The sequence below is a fragment of the Ursus maritimus genome, unplaced genomic scaffold (assembly GCF_017311325.1).
Source record: "Ursus maritimus isolate PB19 unplaced genomic scaffold, ASM1731132v1 scaffold_1, whole genome shotgun sequence".
In the NCBI taxonomy this organism is placed as follows: Eukaryota; Metazoa; Chordata; class Mammalia; order Carnivora; family Ursidae; genus Ursus; species Ursus maritimus.
The window spans coordinates 37,373,688-37,395,361 of record NW_024423343.1 but is presented as its reverse complement, the minus strand read 5'-3'; the positions used below and the strand labels follow the sequence as shown (position 1 = coordinate 37,395,361).

At 37.5% G+C, this 21,674-nt stretch overlaps 1 protein-coding gene and 1 pseudogene across 2 annotated transcripts in view; one reads left to right on the top strand and one right to left on the bottom strand.

The window, feature by feature from the left end:
* The first annotated feature begins 1,919 nt into the window (after positions 1-1,919).
* Positions 1,920-3,263, top strand: LOC103659704 (annotated as a pseudogene).
* A 10,620-nt stretch (positions 3,264-13,883) lies between these two features.
* ANKRD44 (ankyrin repeat domain 44) overlaps positions 13,884-21,674 on the bottom strand; it is a 346,132-nt gene continuing 338,341 nt past the window's right edge. Inside the window, exons 30-31 of one of the 2 annotated variants that reach the window (XR_005837939.1) lie at positions 18,150-18,394; positions 13,884-14,775 (exon numbers count right to left, since the gene is read on the bottom strand). The gene's annotated coding sequence lies outside the window, so the exon portion shown is untranslated. Of the gene's footprint in view, positions 14,776-18,149; positions 18,395-20,320; positions 20,821-21,674 lie in introns of those variants that run through there. The other variant, XR_005837942.1, reaches the window with a different exon arrangement.

Sequence of the window (21,674 nt, the reverse complement as noted above, 5' to 3'; positions counted from 1 at the left end):
AAGAAAAAAATTCTGTTATTCAGCCTGATCTATTAGAAGCCTGATCAAAGAACAAAGGAACAACAGGAATCTTCTGAGTGATGGATAACTTAATTATTTTGATTATGGTAATGGTGCCATGGGTGTTCACATATGCTACAACTTGTCAAATTATATACTTTAAATATGCACAGTTGATTGTCTATCAACTATATCTCAAAGATAAATTTCTCTGGCTACGATGCAATTAAGTTAGAAATTTATAATAAAAAGAAAGGAAAAACCCATTAAAACATTTCTAAAAATTCATGAGTCAAAGAAAAAAACTGTGATAAAATTTTAAGATTCTTTAGAATTGAACAATGAAAACAGTATAAACTTTATCAGATGCAGCTAAAGTGTTACTGATTATTGTCTTAAGTGCTTACAAAAGAAAATGAGGATTTGATTTTAAAATCTAACTTAGAAAAAACAGAAATTAATGAAATGGAAAATATACATATAAAGGGAAAAATCAGGAAGCAAGAGTTGGTTCCTTAAAATGACTAATTAGACAAACCTCTGGCAAGTTTAATCAAGGGGAGAAAAGAGGAAAAAATAAAAGAATTGAAAAAGGAAACAAGATGCTGTAGATATTAAAAACATAAAAGGATATTATGATCCACTCCAGCCAAGATGGAGTAACAGGGACCAGATTTATGATCCTTCCTAAAACAAGCAAAAAACCAGACAAAACATATGAAAAAACAGTTTTCAAGACACTGGACATCAAAGAACAAAGGGCAGTGTTTCCTAAGAGACAGAAAACAAGAGACAGAACAGAGATGACAAATACAGAAATGAGGAAGTCCTGTGATAGCCCCAACTTACTATATTGAGAGTTTCCAGTCCATGATGCAGGGAGGGGGAATCAAGGTGGAGTCCAGCAGATTCCTCAAGTTGCTAAGTTGATTCTTCAAGAATAAAGAGCTGAGGGGTGCCTGGGTGGCTCAGTCAGTTAAGTGTCTGCCTTCAGCTTAGGTTATGATCCAAGGGTCCTGAGATTGAGCCCCGCATCAGGCACCCTGCTCAGTGGGGAGTCTGCTTTTCCCTCTGCCTCTCTCTAGGCGTGTGCTCTCTCTCTCGCTCACTCTCTCTCTCAAATAAATAAATAAAAATCTTAAAAAAAAAAAAAGAAAACAGAGCTGAGAGTCCTGGGAGACCAAAGAAGCTATAGTTTGCAGGACAGAGTGTCTGACTCAAGAGAGTTTCACAGAGAGAGCTTAGGATGTCTGCACATGCATGGAGGAAACCACCTGAGGCCAGAGAAAGGAACATCTGAAGGCATTTAAGGAAAGAGTGCCTGGAGCTCACAAAGGCATAGTGCCTGTTACCACTAGCCAGTTCAGAAAAAAATCTCATAATTCACGGGCACTGGGTAGAATACTCTGAAAGGACTGCAAAGGAAAATGAGAAAACTTCTGGGGATAATGGGTAATGTTCACTCTCTTGATTGTGGTGATGGTCTCAGGGATGTTTGCAAATGTTAAAACTTATCAAATTGAAAAAAACACAAACTTTACACTTTTATATGTGCAGTTTATTGTCTGTTAATTATATCTCAAAAAACTGTTAAACTTTAAAAATGGAATCTAGAACATAAAAGTATAGTACATGTAATAGTTCATAATATATCCTCAATAAATATTTATTAGTTTTTTCATACAAATAACTTTATACAATAAATTTGAAAACTTATATGAAGTAGATGAATTCCTAGAGATATGTAACTTACAAAATCAACTCAAGAAAAAGGAGGAAAACTGTGATTATATCCTTTAAAGAAATTAAAGCAGAATTTAAGAACTGTTTCAAAAAGAAAAGTGCTGGGGTGCCTAGATGGCTCAGTCGGTTAAATGGCTGACTCTTGATTTCCGCTCAGGTCATGATTTCAGGTTGTGAGATTCAGCCCCAAATCTGGCTCCTGCTGGGTGTGGGGCCTGCTTAGGATCCTCTCCTTCTCCCTATGTCTCTCCCCACTCCCTCTCTATCTCTCTCTCAAAAAATAGTACTGTGCCTCCCAAATTTTTATAGCCATATTTTAGCAAATATTCAAAGTAGAATAAATAAAAAGCAAAATATAACAAACTAAGAATAAAGCCATATACTGAATACTCGCTATATATATAAAACACACTAACTCAACAATTAAGAGGAAAAAATCCAATCTTAGTGGAAGAGTATCATAATTACCTCAATAATTGATAGATAAAGCAGAAAAAATCAATACGGATAATGATGACTTAAACAATAACTTCAATCCTTAAGACAACTATTTTCAGGAAATAGAAATAAAACTCTCACCTCATTTGATGATGCTAAAATACCTTGATAGGAGATCTGTCACAAAAAAGAAAAAATTCCAGATCAATCTCATCCACGGACATAGATGCAAAAATCCTGAACAACAATGAGTACAAACCTGTCAATGCATAAAAGTTATTAGGATTTTTTTTTTCAGAAATAAAAGATTGAGGAGACTTGGCTCTATACACCCCTGGAAATAAACCTAGGAAATCCCTTTCATGAAGATGATGACTAAGGTAAAGAAGGAAGCCCCTGCCCCTCCCAAAGGTGAAGCCAAAGCAAAAGCTTTGAAGGCCAAGAAAGCAGTGCTGAAAGGTGTCCACAGTCATACAAAAAACATCCAGATGTCACCTACATTCCGAGGGTCCAAGACACTGCATATCCAAAGGCAACCCAAATATTCTTGAAAGAGTGTCCCCAGGAGCAACAAGTGTGACCACTATGCCATCATCAAGTTCCCCCTGACTATGGAGTCAGCTATGAAGAAAACAGAAGACAACAACACACTTGTTTTCATTGTGGATGTCAAGGCCAACAAGCACCAGATCAAACAGGCTGTGAAGAAGCTCTAATAACATTGATGTGCCCAAAGTCAATACCCTGATCAGGCCTGATGGAGATAAAAAGGCATATGCTTGACTGGATCCTGACTATGATGCTTTGGATGCTGCCAACAAAATTGGGATCATCAAAACTGAGTCTAGCTGGCTAAATCTAAATCTAAATTTTTTCACCATAAAAAAAAGAAATAAAAGTTTGATCTAACATCGTCATATGTATTATAACATATTGTTTAGAGATACATACATATGCTATAATTAATGCCAAAATGTCAAACACAATCCCTGTAAGATCAGGAACAAGGATATCCACTACCATGACTTTTATTATATTCTCTATTTTATGACAAAGATATTCACTATCATGACTATTCAATATTGAACCAGAGATCATAACCAGTGTGGTAAGAATAAAACAGAGACATTTGTAATGATGTGAATGGAGCTAGAGAGTAATTTGCTAAGCGAAATAAGGCAGTCAGAGAAAGACAAATACCATATGATTTTACTCATATGTGGAATTTAAGAAACAAAACAAATGAACATGGTGGGGGGCCAAGGGAGAGAGGAAAACCAAGAAACAGACTCTTAACTGTAGAGAACAAACTGATGGTTATCAGAGGGGAGGTGGGTATGGGGATGGATGAAATAGGTGACAGGGATTAAGGAGTGCACTTGTGATGAGCACCCAGTGGTATATGGAAGTGTTGAATCACTAAATTCTACACCTGAAACTGATATTACACCATATGTTAACTGGGATTTAAATAAAAACTTGGAAGAAAATAAATAAATAAATAAATAAATAAATAAATAAATAAATAAATACCCTCTCCACCCCCCGAAAAAAGAATTAAATGAAAAAAGAAAAGAAATGGCATAAGCATTAAAAAGGAAAAAACAAAACTTTCACTTGAAGATAATACAATTTCCAACACGGAATAACTTAAAAGATCTCTAGACAAAATATTGGATTTAATTAATAAGGTTTCTGGATTAAAAAATCAACAAACAAAAGTGAATTGCATTTCTAAATATCAGAAACGAGTTAGAAAAAATAATTTTAAAAAGTACCATTTACAATAGCAATAAGACAAAATACCTAAATACCTAGGAGTAAATCTTTTTTTTAGTTTTTATTTATTTTTTAAAATTCAATTTAATTAACATATAGTGTATTATTAGTTTCAGAGAGAGAATTTAGTGATTCATCAGTTGCATATAACACCCAGTTTTCACTGCATCAAGTGCCCTCCTTAATGCCCATCACCCAGTTACCCCATCCCCCCATTTATCTCCCCTCCAGTAACCCTCAGTTTGTTTCTTAGAGTCTCTTACTGTTCTCTACCTCTCTGTTTTTGTCTTGTTTCCTTCCTTTCCCCTATGTTCATCTGTTCTGTTTCTTAAATTCTACATATGAGTGAAATCATATGATATTTGTCTTTCTCTGACTGACTTATTTTGCTTAGCATAATACCCTCCAGTTCCATCCACATCACTGCAAATGGCAAGATTTCATTCTTTTTGATGGCTGAGTAATATTCCATTGTATATGTACACCACATCTTCTTTATCCATTCATCTGTTGATGGACATCTGGACTCTTTCGATATTTTGGCTATTGTGGACATTGCTGCTAGAAACATTGGGGTGCATGTGCCCCTTCGAATCACTATGTTTGTATCCTTTGGATAAATACCTAAAAGTACAATTGCTGGGTCATACAGTATCTCTATTTTTACCTTTTTGGCGAACCTCCATACTGTCTTCCAGAGTGGCTGCACCAGTTTGCATTTCCACCAACAGTGTAAGAGAGCTCCCTTTTCCCTAGGAGTAAATCTTGAAAACAGATGTCCAAGTCCTTCATGGGAAAATTAAGAAATTTTATTGAAAAACCTTAAGTAACATCTAAGTAAAATGGAATGATAATACATGATGCTCATGGATTTTAAAAAAACAATATAAGAAGTGAGAACACAAATGGAATGCAAATATATCTAAAGATACTCAACTTTTTAGTAATCTGGGAAATGTAAGATGAAATCACAATGAAACACCACTGAACATCTACCATATTCATAAACATTTGGCTGATGTCTGTGAGCAATATCAAACTCCAGAATTAGACTGACCACTCAGGCATGGACCACCACTGGTGGCCTACATGTAACACTGTGGTTTGGAGATATGGGTGCTTCCTGTGGCTGGCTGGCCCCTAAGAGGAAAAAAGGAGGAAGGCCAAGGCTCTGATTGCCCAGTTTCTGCTCCTAAGTTCATGATCAGGTAGGTCACTTCTCTTTCCCATGGTAGAGTATGGGGATAGAAAAGAGTCAGGAGGATTATGTTAATTGACCCCCCTTCAACTAGAAGAAAATTCCGGGCTAGGGAATAAATGCCACTACTAAAGATAGCCATGTTATTGTTAAGGCAAAACAAGTTTCCCCTGGGACACCTGGGTGGCTCTGTCGGTTAAGCGTCTGCCTTTGGCTCAGGTCATGATCCCAGGGTCCTGGGATCGAGCCCTCCATCGGGCTCTCTGCTCAGCGGGGAGCCTCCCCCTCCTTTCCCCTCTCCCTTTCCTCCTGCCTGCCGCTCTGCCTGCTTGTGATCTCTCCCTCTCTTCAAATAAATAAAATTTTTAAAAAACAAAAACAAAAAAACCCAAGTTACCCCCACAATGGTATAGTTATTTTTACAGGGATGGGTAGCCAGCATGTACAGTAATTCTATAGCAACAGTTGATTACTTGAGGTTTATCAGCACCATAACCAAGTACCATCGAGTTCAAAAGACTAAGGAGACACCAGAATTTAAAGAAACAGTATATATTCCCTTGCACTTTAGAGAACCATTCTAAATATATAATTTGGCAGTTACTTTTAATAATTTTTTAATTAGAAAATCTTACTAGGGGAATAATTATCACAATGCATGTGGCACAAAATTCAAAGGGTATAAAGTGTGTACAGTGAAATCTTTCCCCTGCCCTGGCAATTATTCTTAAGAGTTGTTTTTCTAATTATATATCATCAGAGATGTGTTTTATTTCATTTGCTCTTTCCTCTTGATTTGATGAACACAAAGTCCTCAATTTACAAATGAACTTTTGGAGCATAATTTGCTTTCAAGGCTTTTGGAATTCAGACTACATAGTAAATTTCTGTTTCTAGTTTCTTTAAGGACGCTCACTAGCTTTTAATTACACCTCAAATGTAGAACATGAAATACTGTAACACCTAATGCATTTAATCACATGGTTTCTATATGAAATTGTGTTCCGAATTCTAACTGAGACTTACTCCAAAATCCCAGCAGAGACCATCCTTCTTCTCTCCCAATCTCTATACCAGATAGAACTTTCGAGCTAATCCTCTGGGCAGTGGGGGGCAAAAGATGTATGTATGGTGGTGGACAGGGTAGTAATGCAACTTCTGGGCAGGTAACAATATACACCATGGGAACCACCTGCCAAATGAAGATTTGGTAATTGGACCACAGTGTCACTGATAGCACTGCAGGGGCAGGAGACACAGCACTCATGAGTCCCACAAGCTGTAATTTTGTTCTGGAGTATCAGGTCAGAAGTAGCAACCACTGTCATGCATATAAGTATCTTAAAGAGACAATGGAAACTATTGACAATCTTTTAATCATACACAAACGGTTCCTTTCCTACCTCTTAATTTTAATGTACACAACTTGAAAAGGAAATATTTTTCATAGTCATTTTTTTTTTTACTTTACTTCAAAGTATGATTATTTCTTTTATAGTATGTTACAAAACCAACTGACCATAATGATGTAAGACAACTGTTTTGGTTAGGAAATCCAGAGTATACATATTTACAGTCTCTTACTCCAGAAATTGAGTTAGAACTGTCAAGTAATGAAGCCAAACATTTTCTTTTCTCACCCACTCAGTGCATTGACCAGATACATTAGGGCAGGGAATATGCTTAGAAAGCAGTCACACAGTCTGGTGGAATGAAGCCGACCTGGAAATGAGCAAGGTTCGCAAAGTGATACAGAGAAGGAAGTAGCAAATTCTATCTGGAGCTGGGAGTGGAGGTTGGAAAGAGGAGGGCACTCAGGAGACTTCAGTGAGTGTGACACTTGAAAGGAAAACCTTCTATTTCCTGTAAAGAGCATGTCATGCACAGAGCAAAGGGACAGAGCTTTGCCAGGGAGCTACAGTTAGGTGGAGCTTCACCGACATAAGGGATGTGTGATGGAATCTAGCATGAGGTGAGCCAGGAGGCTCCAGACCATCCAGATATATGTGCAAATGCCTTGCATATTACCTTGTCCATCACACTCCTCTGAAATCTTAAAACACACACTCACACATTTTTAGTTATTGTTACTCCTATTACTAACTCCTATTACTAAAAAGCTTTATATACTTATTGTTAATAAATCAAACAGAAGATTATAAGATAAAAAGTCAAAAGTTGCTCTCTCCACCTTCATACCTAAACTGAGCCCTGTTCAACTTGTGGCATGTTTTTTTTTCATTGGTAGAATATATTATAAGATCTTAGCAATACCAAGATATATGGGTATTAACTATTTCTTTAAAATTTATTTGAGGGGCGCCTGGGTGGCACAGTGGTTAAGCGTCTGCCTTCGGCTCAGGGCGTGATCCCGGCGTTCTGGGATCGAGCCCCACATCAGGCTCTTCCACTATGAGCCTGCTTCTTCCTCTCCCACTCCCCCTGCTTGTGTTCCCTCTCTCGCTGGCTGTCTCTATCTCTGTCGAATAAATAAATAAAAAAATCTTAAAAAAAAAATAAATAAAATTTATTTGAGATTTGTAAAATCAGAAACAGATATGTCTTATATCTTCAGGAATCTGGTAATTTTTTTCTGTGTACATATAATACATACAAGTAATTTATCAATTATGGACGGTGGAATTTTTCAAACCCATACAAAAGTGGAGATAATAATATAGTGAACTTCTAAATTCTAATCATCCAGCTACAATGACTAGTAATATTTTCTTTTCTTAATTCTACAATCTACACCTCCCTTTTTTTTGCTGGAGTTTTAAACACTGATTTCAATTTAAATCTTCAATTTACATCTTTTACAGATAAATAATAAGTACTAATAAGGACTTCAACTCATATCTTTCACAGATAAGTATTTTAAATACATTTACAATACCACTGTCATACACAGCAAAATTAACACTTATTATCATGTAATATTTATTCTGTGTGCATTATTCTTACCACTAACTAAAAAATGTCTTTTACCTTGATTTGTTTGGATTAGGATCCAAATAATATCTACATATTGCATTGATTTGAGACACAACTTCTATCATTTATTAATTTTGTATCTTCACTTGCATCTATTTCTGGATTTGCTTCTCATTTCCATGGTCTTTCTATCTAATCATGTACCAATACAACATTGTTTCGATTATGCAGATTTATATGTTCTAATACTTAGTAGTACTTTTTCCACCCTCATTTCTTTTCGTGGGGCTTTTCTGACTATTCTTTTTACTTGTATTTTCAGATAAATTTTGTAATCAACTTGTCTAGATTTAGAAAAAAATCTGATGGTAATTTTATTAAATTTATAAATTAACTTAGGGAAAATATACATCTTTATGACATAAAGCTTCCTGTCCATGAATATAATGCATCTTTTTATTTTTCAAATCTATTTTTGTGTCACCAGGAGTGTTTCATCATTTTTCTTATATAGATTTTACCTATTTCTTATTAAATTTATGCCCCAGTATTATATATTTGCTCTTTGAAATAGGGTTGCTCTTCCATTATTTCTTCTGTTTATTGTTTATTTACACAAAGCTATTGACTTATTTATACTAATTTTATATGCTACTTTTTTACTAAATTCTCTTATAATTTCTATTAATTTTTCCATTTTTTTGTTTTCCAGATATATATTCAAGTTATCTGCAGAAAGAAGTTTTTTTTGTTTTTTGTTTTTGTCTTCCTTCCAATTCTTGTGCAATTAAATGCTTTCTCTTATCTAAGGGGGAATGAAACATGAGAGACTATGGACTATGAGAAACAAACTGAGGACTTCAGAGGGGACGGGGGTGGGGGAATGGGATAGACCGGTGATGGGTAGTAAGGAGGGCACGTATTGCATGGTGCACTGGGTGTTATACACAACTAATGAATCATCGAGCCTTACATCGGAAACCGGGGATGTACTGTATGGTGACTAACATAATATAATAAAAAAATCATTAAAAAAAAGAAAAAAAATGCTTTCTCTTATCTAATTGCATTGGCTAATACCTCTGTTTCCAATGATAAATAGTAATGGACATGGTGGTCATCTTTGTCTTTCTACTTTTAGTAATGTTTTCCCATTCAATAAGAAGCTGGCTAATAGGCTGAATTATCCCTCAATTCCTAGTTAATTAAATAGTTTTAATATGAATGAATATTAAATTTTATTAAATGCCTTTTTTGGCATTTATGAAGGCAATAATCCGATTTTTCTCCCTACCTTTATTAATATGATAAGTCAGATTAACTGATGTCCTATTATGGAAAAACTCTTGTATCCTTGGAAATGCACTTTGTAAATATATATCATTTTTAAATATGCTGTTGGTTCTCTGTGCTAACATTTAAGATTTTTTTTTACATTCCATAAGTGGGATTGGTTTTCTTTCTTCTCCTGTGCTCTGAACTGGATTAAATAGCATTGGGATGATCTCATCTTCTATGGTTTGATAGAATTCCCCTGTGAATCTTTTTTTTTTTTTTAAATATCAGATTCCTCAGCTCCACCTTAGTTCTACAGAGTTTGGGACCCAGAGTGTGGGCCCTCTTCTCGTACACCTATTGCCAGTGATACTCACCCATGGATTTTGCATTTTGGAACCACCATAGGATTTGGGGATGATGAATCTTCCAAGAATTGAGTATAATATTAATACCAAACCTAACAAAGATCACACAAAAAGAAAATTATAGACCAATCTCATTTATTCTGTGAATATACTAAAAATCACTGAATTGTATACTTTAAATAGGTTATGTGAACTATATCTCAATAGAGCATTTTTTTTCCTTTTTAAGAAGAAAGATTACCATACAATGATTCCTAAATATCTCACTTAGGGGACTGAATGATGGTGCCACTTACTAATACTAGAAGTAGAGAAAGATGAATAGCTTTGGAAGGAAAGCTACTGAGTTCAGCTTCAGACAGGCTGTAAATTGTAACTGAAGCTATGGAAGGCGATAGAGTTACAGAAGACAGAGAGAAGCTCATAAAGTAGAATCAAGGGTATATTCATTTTCCTGCATATAATCCTGAAATTCTATATGGAAAGAACTTGAGTTTTCAAGTTTTTTAATACTAGCTGAAATGTCCCTTTGCTTTCCATTTTATTGTTAGAAGATACATAATTAGTTTACTACAACCAATATTCAATGGAATGTTAACTTGAATTCAATATAACGGTCATTACCAGATACTAAGAAAGTAACAAAGTTTAACTATTTTTAAAACATTTATCTGGAAATTAGTGTTAAAAGAGTCACCTTCTGACACCGGTGAGAGAAAAAAAAACATCTCCTCTGTGACTGTCTTTCCTTATGGGCTTATGGAAGTTTGACCTATTTGTAGGAGAACAGATGTGTTTGAATAAGGTGTCCATTAATTAAGATGAATGAGTTTAAAATTAAGTCAAATTAAAAACTTCAACCTCACAATGAGTCTGGCAAACAATGGAGGATAACTTACTTCATGGAGATGAAAATTGTGTTGTTTTTGGTGGTTAAGGCTTCAAACTGACTTCTCCCAAGGAAGGTGTAAGCAGATTCTCCAGCAAATTGGCATCCTGGGGAGAGCCAGGTTCTCTGAAAATCTCTAATTAGGAGAAGTTAAAGGTTATTTAAGCTCAGCTGGCAAATCGACTGCCTAACCTTGAAAGCCAAACAGATTTACCTTTCTTTCCTTCCTTCTCCTCCTTATCAGAGACCTGGTCTGGAAATAAATCTCAAAATGCAAACAGCAAGTTATGTGATAAATCAGGTCTGAGAATTAGAAGGGAGCTTGTTAGGGTTTAACAGATGCTGTGACTCATCCAAGACTTTATATCTAAGCCCTCATACTCACAAGTAGTCCTGAATTTGGCTTCGGTGTCAACGAATCCAGAGGGAGGACAAAAACATGCAGCACGCTATATTGTGTCCACAGAACTGTCGCTTAAGCATATTTACATTTCTGAAAGCAGGGTAATTTCAGTTTGGAGTCACAGATCCTACTGCCTATGAAAAAATCTAATCAGGACTACCATCATGGATACTGCCCAATTTTAGAAATGATATTATTCCTGGGGGGGAGAAGCCTATAATCATCTGTTTAATAAAAGTTATTTCAGCAGTTGTGGTTCAGAAAATATTCCTAACCCAATTTTCACCTGTCTTTACCAGCCTGGAGATCATACTATAGCTATTCATAAATTACAAAGGATCCAAATTCTATCCTTTTTAAACAGGAGCTCTGTTGTTCCAAAATGATCCTGGTTATTTCTAGAATTCCCCAAACAAGTGCCTTCCCCATACTCACAAATCATTCAGTTTTCATCACTATATGGTACAATTAATTAATTCATTCAGTTAATATGTACTGAGTGCTTACTGTGTGAGGGGATTTGGCAGAGTCTTACAGATACCTCAGTCCTGGCCCTCTTGGGAGATTCATAGTATTTTTCCTGGAAAGTTCCAGTTATCATTTGTCAACCTTTATTGCCGGCAAGCAGCTGGATGAAATTTTTATCACTGTCTCTGCTGAGGAAGTCTATGAAACACTTGAACAAGAATATACCAAGAATGTTATCTTTCAATGTTCCTGAAGTCTTCAATCTCATGTGCTGGAACAATGCTGGATTCCATGCAGAGGTGGAGAAAACGGGCCTCCTCAATTCTGTGCTCCTCTTTGATGTCTAGGTTCCAAATCAGGGCTGCTTCTTCATGAAAAAAATTTTCCGTAGCTCTTGGGGTTTAAAACCTGTCCTAGAGGCTCAGTGTCATGTTTTCATCTTCATCATCCCTCTTGCCTGCCCCAAACCCAGTTACTGAACTATGGCCCCCAGGCACATCAGTGAGAGCAAATATTTTCCAGGTGTTGGTGGTTGTGTTTATATTGGGAGTGTCTGGACCCCAGCTGAAATGGCCTGTTGCATTACGTAGCATAATTCCAATGCCTGGCCAGCAATCCAACATATAAAATGTAACCACTTAAAGATTTTGCCCACAGCTACAGCAAAAAAGCACATGCCTTTTTTCAGTGAACTACTAATCTAGAGCTAGGTGTGTTATTAGGTTGAGAGTGGCAACCAATTCTTGTAGGAATTGACGAGAGTTTGGTATACTTACCTCCAGAAGATCCAAAGCAAAGTGGGTAATGTGGTCAGGAAAAGGATTCAGCCCTGAAATACTGAGAAATCATGTTGTCAGGGAGAATGCATGACAACCTCTAAGGACAAAAAACAAAAACAAAAACAAAACAAAAAAAACCCCAAAAAAACCCCCACCCACCAAAACACAACAAAATAAAACCAATCAACCCACCCACCTACCAACCAACAAACCAACCAACCAACCAACCAACCAACCAACCAACAAAAAACAGACACTAGACCAATCAAAACTGTTACTGAGGGGTCAGCCCTGGGACTACTAAGAATAAATTAAAATAAAATTCAATCAATACCAAGTCTGCCCTGCTTTGTGGGTGAGTATCTACTGTCACTTTGTATGTTTTAAGAATGGTCTTATTCAAAAGTTTCTAAACTAATCTAAAAAAGAATCCAACGTGGGGCTATGATGTAGCATGTATAACACCTGACACCAGATGTTCTTTAAACTGGAGTGTGGATCAGGTAGCTCAGATTTTCAAATTTCTGGTATTTTGCTTGGTGTTGTTCCTTCTACCATTTAAATTACCTCAAAAGGGAATTTTATAATTATTAAAGTTTTCTAGGACTCAAGAAAGGGTAAATTTTCAGCCTAGGACTTGAAAAAGCAGCAATTAATTATTGTTTTTACTTTAAAAATGTTTACATTAAAAGGTAATGTGTATTATTATAAATAATTTTTTAAAACACAGAAGTAAGTTTACAAAATTAAAAAAAAAATGTGTCTTCCTCTCCTATAGCAATTCCCACTTACCAGAGGTAGGCATTGATAAATTTGGAGTATATCATTCTTGTCTTTCTCCTTTGCATATACATCTTCTTTCAGACTATGGATTCATACTACATAAACAGCTTTCATCACTAAATAATTTAAATTGGCTATCTTTGCATGTCAGTAAATAGAGGGCGATATCCTTTTTTTAAAGGATAAAAGTATATCACATCCCACTATATTGATGTAACATTATTTATTTATCCAATCCCCTTTTGATGGGCATTTGGATTATTTCCAATTTTTTATTATTATAAATAGTGCTGCAGTTAGCATCCTTATACATTCATATCTATGTACTTATGGAAGCATTTTGGGAGATAAATTCCTGGAAATAGAATTGCTTGGTCAGATGGTATCAGTATTTAGAATTTTGATAAATATCCCCAAATTACCTCTAAAATGTTTGCATCAGGGGCGCCTGAGTGGCTCAGTCAGTTAGGTGTCTGCCTTCAGCTCAGGTCATGATCCGGGAGTCCTGGGATTGAGCCCCGCGTCGGGCTCCCTGCTCAGTGAGAGCCTGCTTCTCCCTCTGCCTGCTGCTCCCCCTTGTGTCCTCTCTCTCTTTCTCACTCTCGCTCTATCTCAAATAAATAAATAAAATCTTTAAAAATAAATAAAATAAAATGTTTGCATCAATTTACTCTCCCACCAATGATGACTAAGTGTGCCCATTTCCCTACCTGCTCTCCATACTGGGTATCCAGGCATTGACTGGCGAACTAGAGAGTGTGTCTCTTGCTTCAAAAAGAAATGGTGATGAAGGTCTTGTCTCATGCTCTTCTTTTCTTTTATTTTCTTTTTACTTTTCATAACTGAGGTTTAGTCCTAAGACAGGAAAAAAAAGAATATGCCCGTTTGGTTTTCAGGGTGTTCCTCAAAGATCCAGGCATTCTCCAAATTACGAACACCTATCTTATAGGTACCTACATATTACAGATAAACTGCTCATCTAGATGCAAAAGGTAACCACCCTGAGCTGCAAGATGCTCCCTTTCAGACCCTAGAGATGGAAAATTACATTCTCCATGTCTCCTTATGAGCTGCTTGTTTGCTCATGCATGCACGAATCCATGCATTAGTTCCTACTTGCAAGCATGCATTCACCCAGTATTTACTCTAAGTCTTCTCAGTTCTGGGTACTATGCTAATCACTGTGGCTATGGGAATGAAATACAGTCTCTGCCTTCAAGAAGACCACACTCTAGCCTAATGAAAAAATAGAAAAGGAAACCAACAGGTGTAATCGAGTGAAAAAGTGCTGCTTTCACGTTAGTGCAAGGCGCCCCAGGAGGGATAGAGTGGGGTGGGTACACACCTGAAGGTAAGGGCTGCAGAAAAGACCAGGAATATGGTTCTGGGAGGGCCCAGGTAACTATCACAACTAACCCAGTCAGGGAGGAAGTCAGGAAAAGGCTGGCGACTGGGCACCCTGGAGGGTAATCTTTGACTAGCAGTTATGTTGGCTGCAGAAAGGTACATTTCATATATATACAGTTTTGCTTTACTCTTAGTTTTTTAATGAAAATTCTTGAGTGAAAAAAATCTCAACCTTGTCTTTGCTGAGTCGAGGGAAGCTGGGAAAGATAAGGAGATTATGATCTCATCTATCAAAATTGGCAAGAGACTCGGTGCCTCTGTCCCTGTGGGTTGGCAGCTGAAACGTTTCACCTTGTTGACCTCCATGAGCCCTGTGGAGATGGGGTGGGTATAGGAAGCCAGGAGGGTGAGTCGGAGTCAGCTCTAGAATTAACAGTAACCCCATTTTGTGGTATTTATCCTAAGTATGAAATTTATCCTAGGTCAGAGCTATGAACAAATACATTTATTGATAATTCACAAGCATCAAATTTGGAAACAACCTAAACATCCTCACACAGGAGATAAATTACATAATACATGATGATAAGTCCATGAAATGGAATAATACACAACCATTACTGTAATAAATCATAATGTATCATCTTGTATTAAAATCTTATTTCCAAAAACTATATGGTAAGGTGGGAAAATATTTATAATAATACATTAAGTCAAAAAAGGAATATATAAAATAGATATATACTATAAACCCACCTTCATAGTAGCAAATGAATTTCATGTATTTTTGTATGTTTTTCTTTCTGCACGTGCACACACACACACACACACAGAGTTGTATTTACATACACACACATGCAGTTATCTATTTATCTTTTCTGTTAGTCAGGGTAAGCTAAGTTATGCTGCATTAGCAATGTAAAAATCTCCAGAGCTTTGAGACTATAATATGACATAGACTAGATATGACATAGACTAAAAATTCAGAAATAATCAGAAAAGTGATCTGAACTGGAATACACCGGAATAGAGGAAAATACCAGTTGTGAACTAGCAAAGGAATGGAATTTAGATTTAGATGACAGGTTTTATAATTTAATATGTTATTTACATCCACTTACTTCCAAACGAGTTATAACAATTGCTTATAATGAAACCTCATATCAGTGGAAGAGTTAAAATAAAAACATTGGAGAAAGGCAGAATAGCATTTTTTAAAGTGTGTTTCACAGAAAGGGACTAGGTGTCATGTGAAAAATAAAGTTTTGTATTCGAATAAGCTTGAGAAATGCTTTAACAAAACGAAACAGTAATATCTCCTTTCAGAACTTTGCAGAGGCTTTGATGCTAATGACCATGGTGAATGAACAGGAGCAATAAGGTGTATGCAAGTCTCCCTGATTAGAGCATGCTTTCTGTGATGCTGAGAATGTTCTATAATCTGCTACCCACATTTGATTGTTGAGTCCCTAAAATGTAGCTAGTGCAGCTGAGGAACTGAAGTTTTAATTTTATTTAACATAAATTTAAGTAACCACATGTGGCTCCTGGCTACCATATTGGATATATTGGATAGCATAGAATTAGAGCATCCCAAAGGTCGGCCTTCCAAATGTACTCTAGGAAGCATGTATATAGAGCAACCATTTTCAAACTTTTGGTCTCAGGATCTCTTGACACTTTTTTTTAAAGATTTTATTTTGGGGGCACCTGAGTGGCTCAGTCAGTTAAGCGTCTGCCTTCAGCTTAGGTCATGATCCCAACATCCTGGGATCGAGCCTCACATAAGGCTCCCTGCTAAGCTCTCCTCCCTCTCCTTCCCACTCACGCTCTCTCTTGCTATCTCTGTCTGTCTCTCTCTCAAATACATAAATAAAAATCTTAAAAAAAAAGATTTTATTTTCAAGTAATCTCTACACCCCATGTGGGGCTCAAACTCACAACCCCAAGGTCAAGAGTCCCATGCTCCACTGACTGAGCCAGCCAGGCACCCCAGGATCTCTTAATACTCTTAAAAATCAGTGAGGACCCCAAAGAGCTTTTGTTTTATGGGTTATATCCATCCATATTAACCATATTGGAAATGAACTTTGAGAGATTTAAAAAACATTTATTCACTAATTCATTGAAAAATACCATCCATTAGGGCACCTGGCTGGCTCACTCAGTGGAGCAGGCAACTCTTGATCTTGGGGTTGTGAGTTTGAGCCCCACGCTGGATGTAGAGATTACTTAAAAATAAAATCTTTAAAAAAATACCATCAGTTGTTTTCCTTGAAGTGACAGGCTTACTTCATTTCTTTTCAAGAAAATCACTGCCGGATACGCAAGTCTGAGTAATCACAGTCATCTCATCAGCCGTATTTTCAAGTAAAAATGATATTCCACAAAAAAGCAGCTGACCCAGCTGGCAGCTCAATGCAACAGTGCTCTAACCATATTTCAGCACGCGGCACAAGTGCTCTCTGCCTATTTTCATACCTCTAAGGACTGAGGTTTAATAAAATGGATAATTTTTACTTCATCATAATTTTTTATTTACTGCAAGTGTATGTACAGTGCCAGCCAGTATGGTTCCAGCACACTGACATTCGTGCTACGGCAACGACAGTTTTACCAGCTATAAAACTCGCCTTTGCACCATCAGTGAAATAGGCAGGTAATCTTAGAATTATTATGAAAAAGTTTTTAACTCATGAAGTCCTCAAAAGGATGCCTGGGATGCCAAGGGTCTGTAGACCATATGTTGAGAAAAGCTGGTATAGAGAAAAAATAAGGTGGGGGAGGATGGGCAGGAGAAGATAAAATCCCAGAACCTGGGTCTTTAACTGAGATTGATGAGAAAACTGGTGAGTGTCCTGTTTATCACACACACTTAGGTTGGAGGGACACAGAGAGGTCCAAATAGAATCCATCTTTGGGAGCAGGTAGTTGCAGCAATTAAAGGGGGGTATCAATCATCATATCCCCACAACTGACTATTAGTTATTCACTTAAGAACAACTGAATAGTATAAATTAGTCCACATAGGAAGGTTCCTAGAGCTAATTCTTCACGGATGACATAAACTGGATAATGACACAAGAGAAAGCTAGAACACTATGTCCTTGGTATTGGTCTGCAAAGAGTGGTACTTTAATTTTGTACAGCCCAGAGCTCATTTCAAAATATGACTAAATTCTTTTCACATTCATTCCTGAGTTTCCACTTCCTGACTTCCTCCCTGTCTTATAACTCAGAACAGGATTTATTTTTCCTTCCCACATTAGTAGACTTCACTTCCATCAGGCATGTCTGTCTCCACAACACACACGGTTTCTCCCTTCCCTTTCAATGAGCACTTTGGGACTTATATTTAGGATGTTTTTTCCTACCTTTCCATCCGCCCTCACCCCTCTCACTTTTGTCTAGCAGGCAATAGATCATAATATGTGATAGGAAGTGGGGGACAGTGGTAATTGATTCAGAGGCTGATTTTGCATGATTTTGACACCTCCCTCTTTGCACGGCAAAGTTCTCTTGGTACTTAGTGATTTACAGTATTGGGACTTTAAATTTTAAAAAAAGCTCCCCTTGGAGAGTTATTGGTGATACGAACTTAATTTAACAATAAAAGAAATAATTTGTGTTTTTATAACCTTTTCCCTGAAAGAATTCCAAGACCTCTAGAAATACTATCTAGTTCTCATTCCTACAGCAAGCACCCTTTTCTTCTATTTGTATGTGGAAGGGGAATTTCCAGTACCTTGCTCCCAGTAAGAAGATGTAGTGAAGCTCCCAAGCCAGGTAGGGTGAGGAAAACCTCTCCCTTCCACCACCGCTACCACTGCCGCCACCACCACCACAGCCCTTGTAGCTTCCAGCAGAAGACAACCCTTTGCATTCAGTGGCTGGGATAAAGCACGTTCTGATTCCTAACCACTGCGTCGGGGCTCTTGTGATGAAGCTGACCTATGTTCTTGGGTCCTGAAGGGTTAACAGCCTGGGTTGCTGTTTACAAAAAGAGAAAGAAAAGACAAAGAAAATGTGCAATTATGTTAATTTTCTCTAAGTGGGAGATGGAGAGTATTCTAGAAAAAAAAATTGCTGAAACATGTTACCAGTGCCTGATTTAAATTGGTAAAAATTAGATCTTTAAAAACTACAAAGATAATTATATGCAGTAAACAATGTAGGACTCAATTTTATGCAATGGCAACAAAAGCTGATCCTACAATAGAGTTATCTATATTGAAAAAGAATTTAATGGATAATAAGTGCTGAGATTAAGGAATCTGAAAAATAATTCTCACAGTTTTATGTTGTTTCTTACATCACGTCAATAGCAGCTTAAAAGACTTATCCCAAGAGCAAAAATAACAATGGAAGAATAGAGAAGACCAAATGGAGAAATGGAGTTCGTTGACTGAGAACGTTTAATTTTCTTCAAGGTTCCCACTGAGATTGTTCCAGGAACTGGTCCCACAAAGGGTCAGTGGCTGGAAAAGTGGAAAACCAGGGAGCGTGTGTCTTCCTTCAGAGATAACTTACACACTTCTGCAAGTGTGTGACAGTGTAGAACTCAGTGACCACCGCACAATAGCAGGATACAGTCAACGTGATGCATCCTAGGGCACCAGCAGTGTTACCAACGATGTACTGTGGACCACACTGCTCAGTGTGGGAGGAGGAGTCTGAGGAGGGCGATGCCTCACGTGTTCCAGTGTCTTTAATTGTTTTTAAAGATTTTATTTATTTATTTGAGAGAGAGCATGGGGGGGGGGAGTGAGGGGCAGAGGGAGAGAGAAAGAAGTAGATTCCCCACTGAACAGGAAGCCCAACTTGGGGCTCTATTCCAGGACCCTGGGATCATGACCTGAGCCGAAGGCAGAGGCTTAAACGACTGAGCCAGCCAGGCGCCCCTCCAGTGTCTTTAAAGAGCTGCACCTGTCCCATCAAAGACACATTCTGACGAATTTCCCCTTCTCAGATCTCTGAACATATCTCATTCGTTTGGCACCTTGAATTGGATACCATCCTTTGGACTCTCCTGGCCACTGATCTCACAGCTCGTGTTACTCTTAAGCCTTTGTCTTGCTTCTCTCTTGGCGTCACATAAATAGCTATTCTCTTGACCGCTGCCACATTTCCCTCACTTAGGTTTGTCCTTCCATTTAGAGCACAGGCCCCTCTGCTTATGTTCCAACCTGTAGGCCCTCTTCTCAGCTGTTGGCCTGGCCTCGAGGACCACTAGTGTTTGAGCATAAGCAAAGTGACACCATCTGGAAATGTTCATTAATGCTAATTTGGAAAACTGGGACATTTTATTGGAAGGGGTCAAACACGACATACTCATACACATTCGTACATGCAGGTGCTCTCTGAGGTACTGGAGAAATAGACATGAAGTAGAAAAGGAGACAACAGATCCATGTGTAACCTAAATAAATCCCAGGGCTCTATGAGTCCTGTCTCCGTGTGGGAAACACAGTCTAATTTCCAAGAAGTAAACATATTTCATATTTATTTATGTTTCTTGAAGATTACTAAAGGAGTCTCAATCCAGTTCCCCATATTTAGAGATTTTGATTACCCAGAGGCTCTCACATGCTAATCCTCCCAAGTCCTTTCCATGCCTGTTTTTAAACCACCTAGAAAAGATCCAGAATTAGGCCAATGCAAACTGTCCTCTGGCATGTGATGGGGAGGAGATGGGGATTAAGGAGCATAGACACAAGAATATTTCATCTTCATCACACATATAATCAAATAATTACAACGGTAAGTGATACAATCACTGTTGCTACTGGCATATGCATGGTGCCTTGGAAACAGAGAGGAAGAAACAATTGTTTCTGCCCTTTTTTTTTTTTAGGTAGAACTTCAGGAAACACTTGAGAAGAAGTGACATTTGACCTAGGTTTGGAGAGTTGAGTTCAACAGACATAAAAGGGGAGGAGGTGTGTTCCAGATTGGAGGACTGACATATCTAAAGGCAGTAATACATGTGAGGAGGGGGACGTCAGTCCTTTCTAAACTATCTATAGTTTAGGGTGGGTGAGTGGTACAAGTCATGGGAAATGAAGATGAAGAGATGGGCAGGTTTTTCAGGCCAAAGAGCTTGACTTTTAAAACATATAGGTTTTGGCACCGATTTTGAAAAAAGATTGAAGCAGTGCAAGACTGCAGGCAAGGAGATTATTAGCATGCTATAGCAGGAATCTAGACATCCTAAGATGAGGGTCTGAAATAGGAGTAGGGGATAAGGAAATGAGGTCATTGATCCAAAAGACATTTAAAAGACACAGAAGGAGGGGTACCTGGGTGGCTCCGTTTGTTAAGCATCTGACTTGATCTCTCCTCAGGTCTTGAGCTCAGCATTGTGAATTCAAGCCCTACTTTGGGCTCCACATTGGCCTCCACACTGGGCATGGAGTCTACTTAAAAAGAAAGGAAAAAAAAAAAGGCACAGAAGAAACAGGACTTCATAACCTATTGGATAATTATAGCAAAGGAGAGGGAGCAACTGTGGAAATGTCTGTCTCATTTTTCAGCCTGGAGACACAGGATGAATTTTGATGCTATTGAATATAATAGCTACCACAGGTTGTTCAAGGGAGAGAAGAAATGTGTTAAGAGTAACTATGAAGCAACAAGCTGGTAGAGATAGCTGTATATGTAGCTCCTGAAAGAGTTCTGAGCTATGGAGCACACTGGCCAACTGACATCTCTTTAACACCAACCCCTAATGATGAGTGACTAACTTTAATTTTGAAAGTCTCCATTTAAGGGACTTTACAATCAGTCTTGTATCAACCACTTCTATATTAGCTCGACATTTTCTCCAGTAATTTTTCATGATGTTGGATTTGTCATGCTGCAGTTAAATCCCATTTATTTTCTTGCTCAGAAGAGGAAGAGCACATCTTAATCTCTTTGGGAGAAATTCTTCTGGTGGAAGGACTAACAGTGCAGTCAGCCTCCAACCATGTTTTTATTTCCTAGATATGCAAATGCCTAGTTCTTCCCTTCGGATGCTTCAGGCACTTGGCAGTTACTCTGTTGACTAACAGATCTAGTCTAAGAACAAATTTGTTAGAGCTGGAAGGATATGAGAAATTCTTGACTCAAATGTCCCTATTTTACAGTTCAAGGAAACTTTAAGCTATTTAAGTTCAGTTCCTTTTACCCTTCCAAAAAGGATGTGTTCTTCAATTCGTTAATACATCTGTGGCTTTTTACCGGATCATCTCCAAGTTTTCCTCATTCCTCTCTAACTATGGAGTTTGGA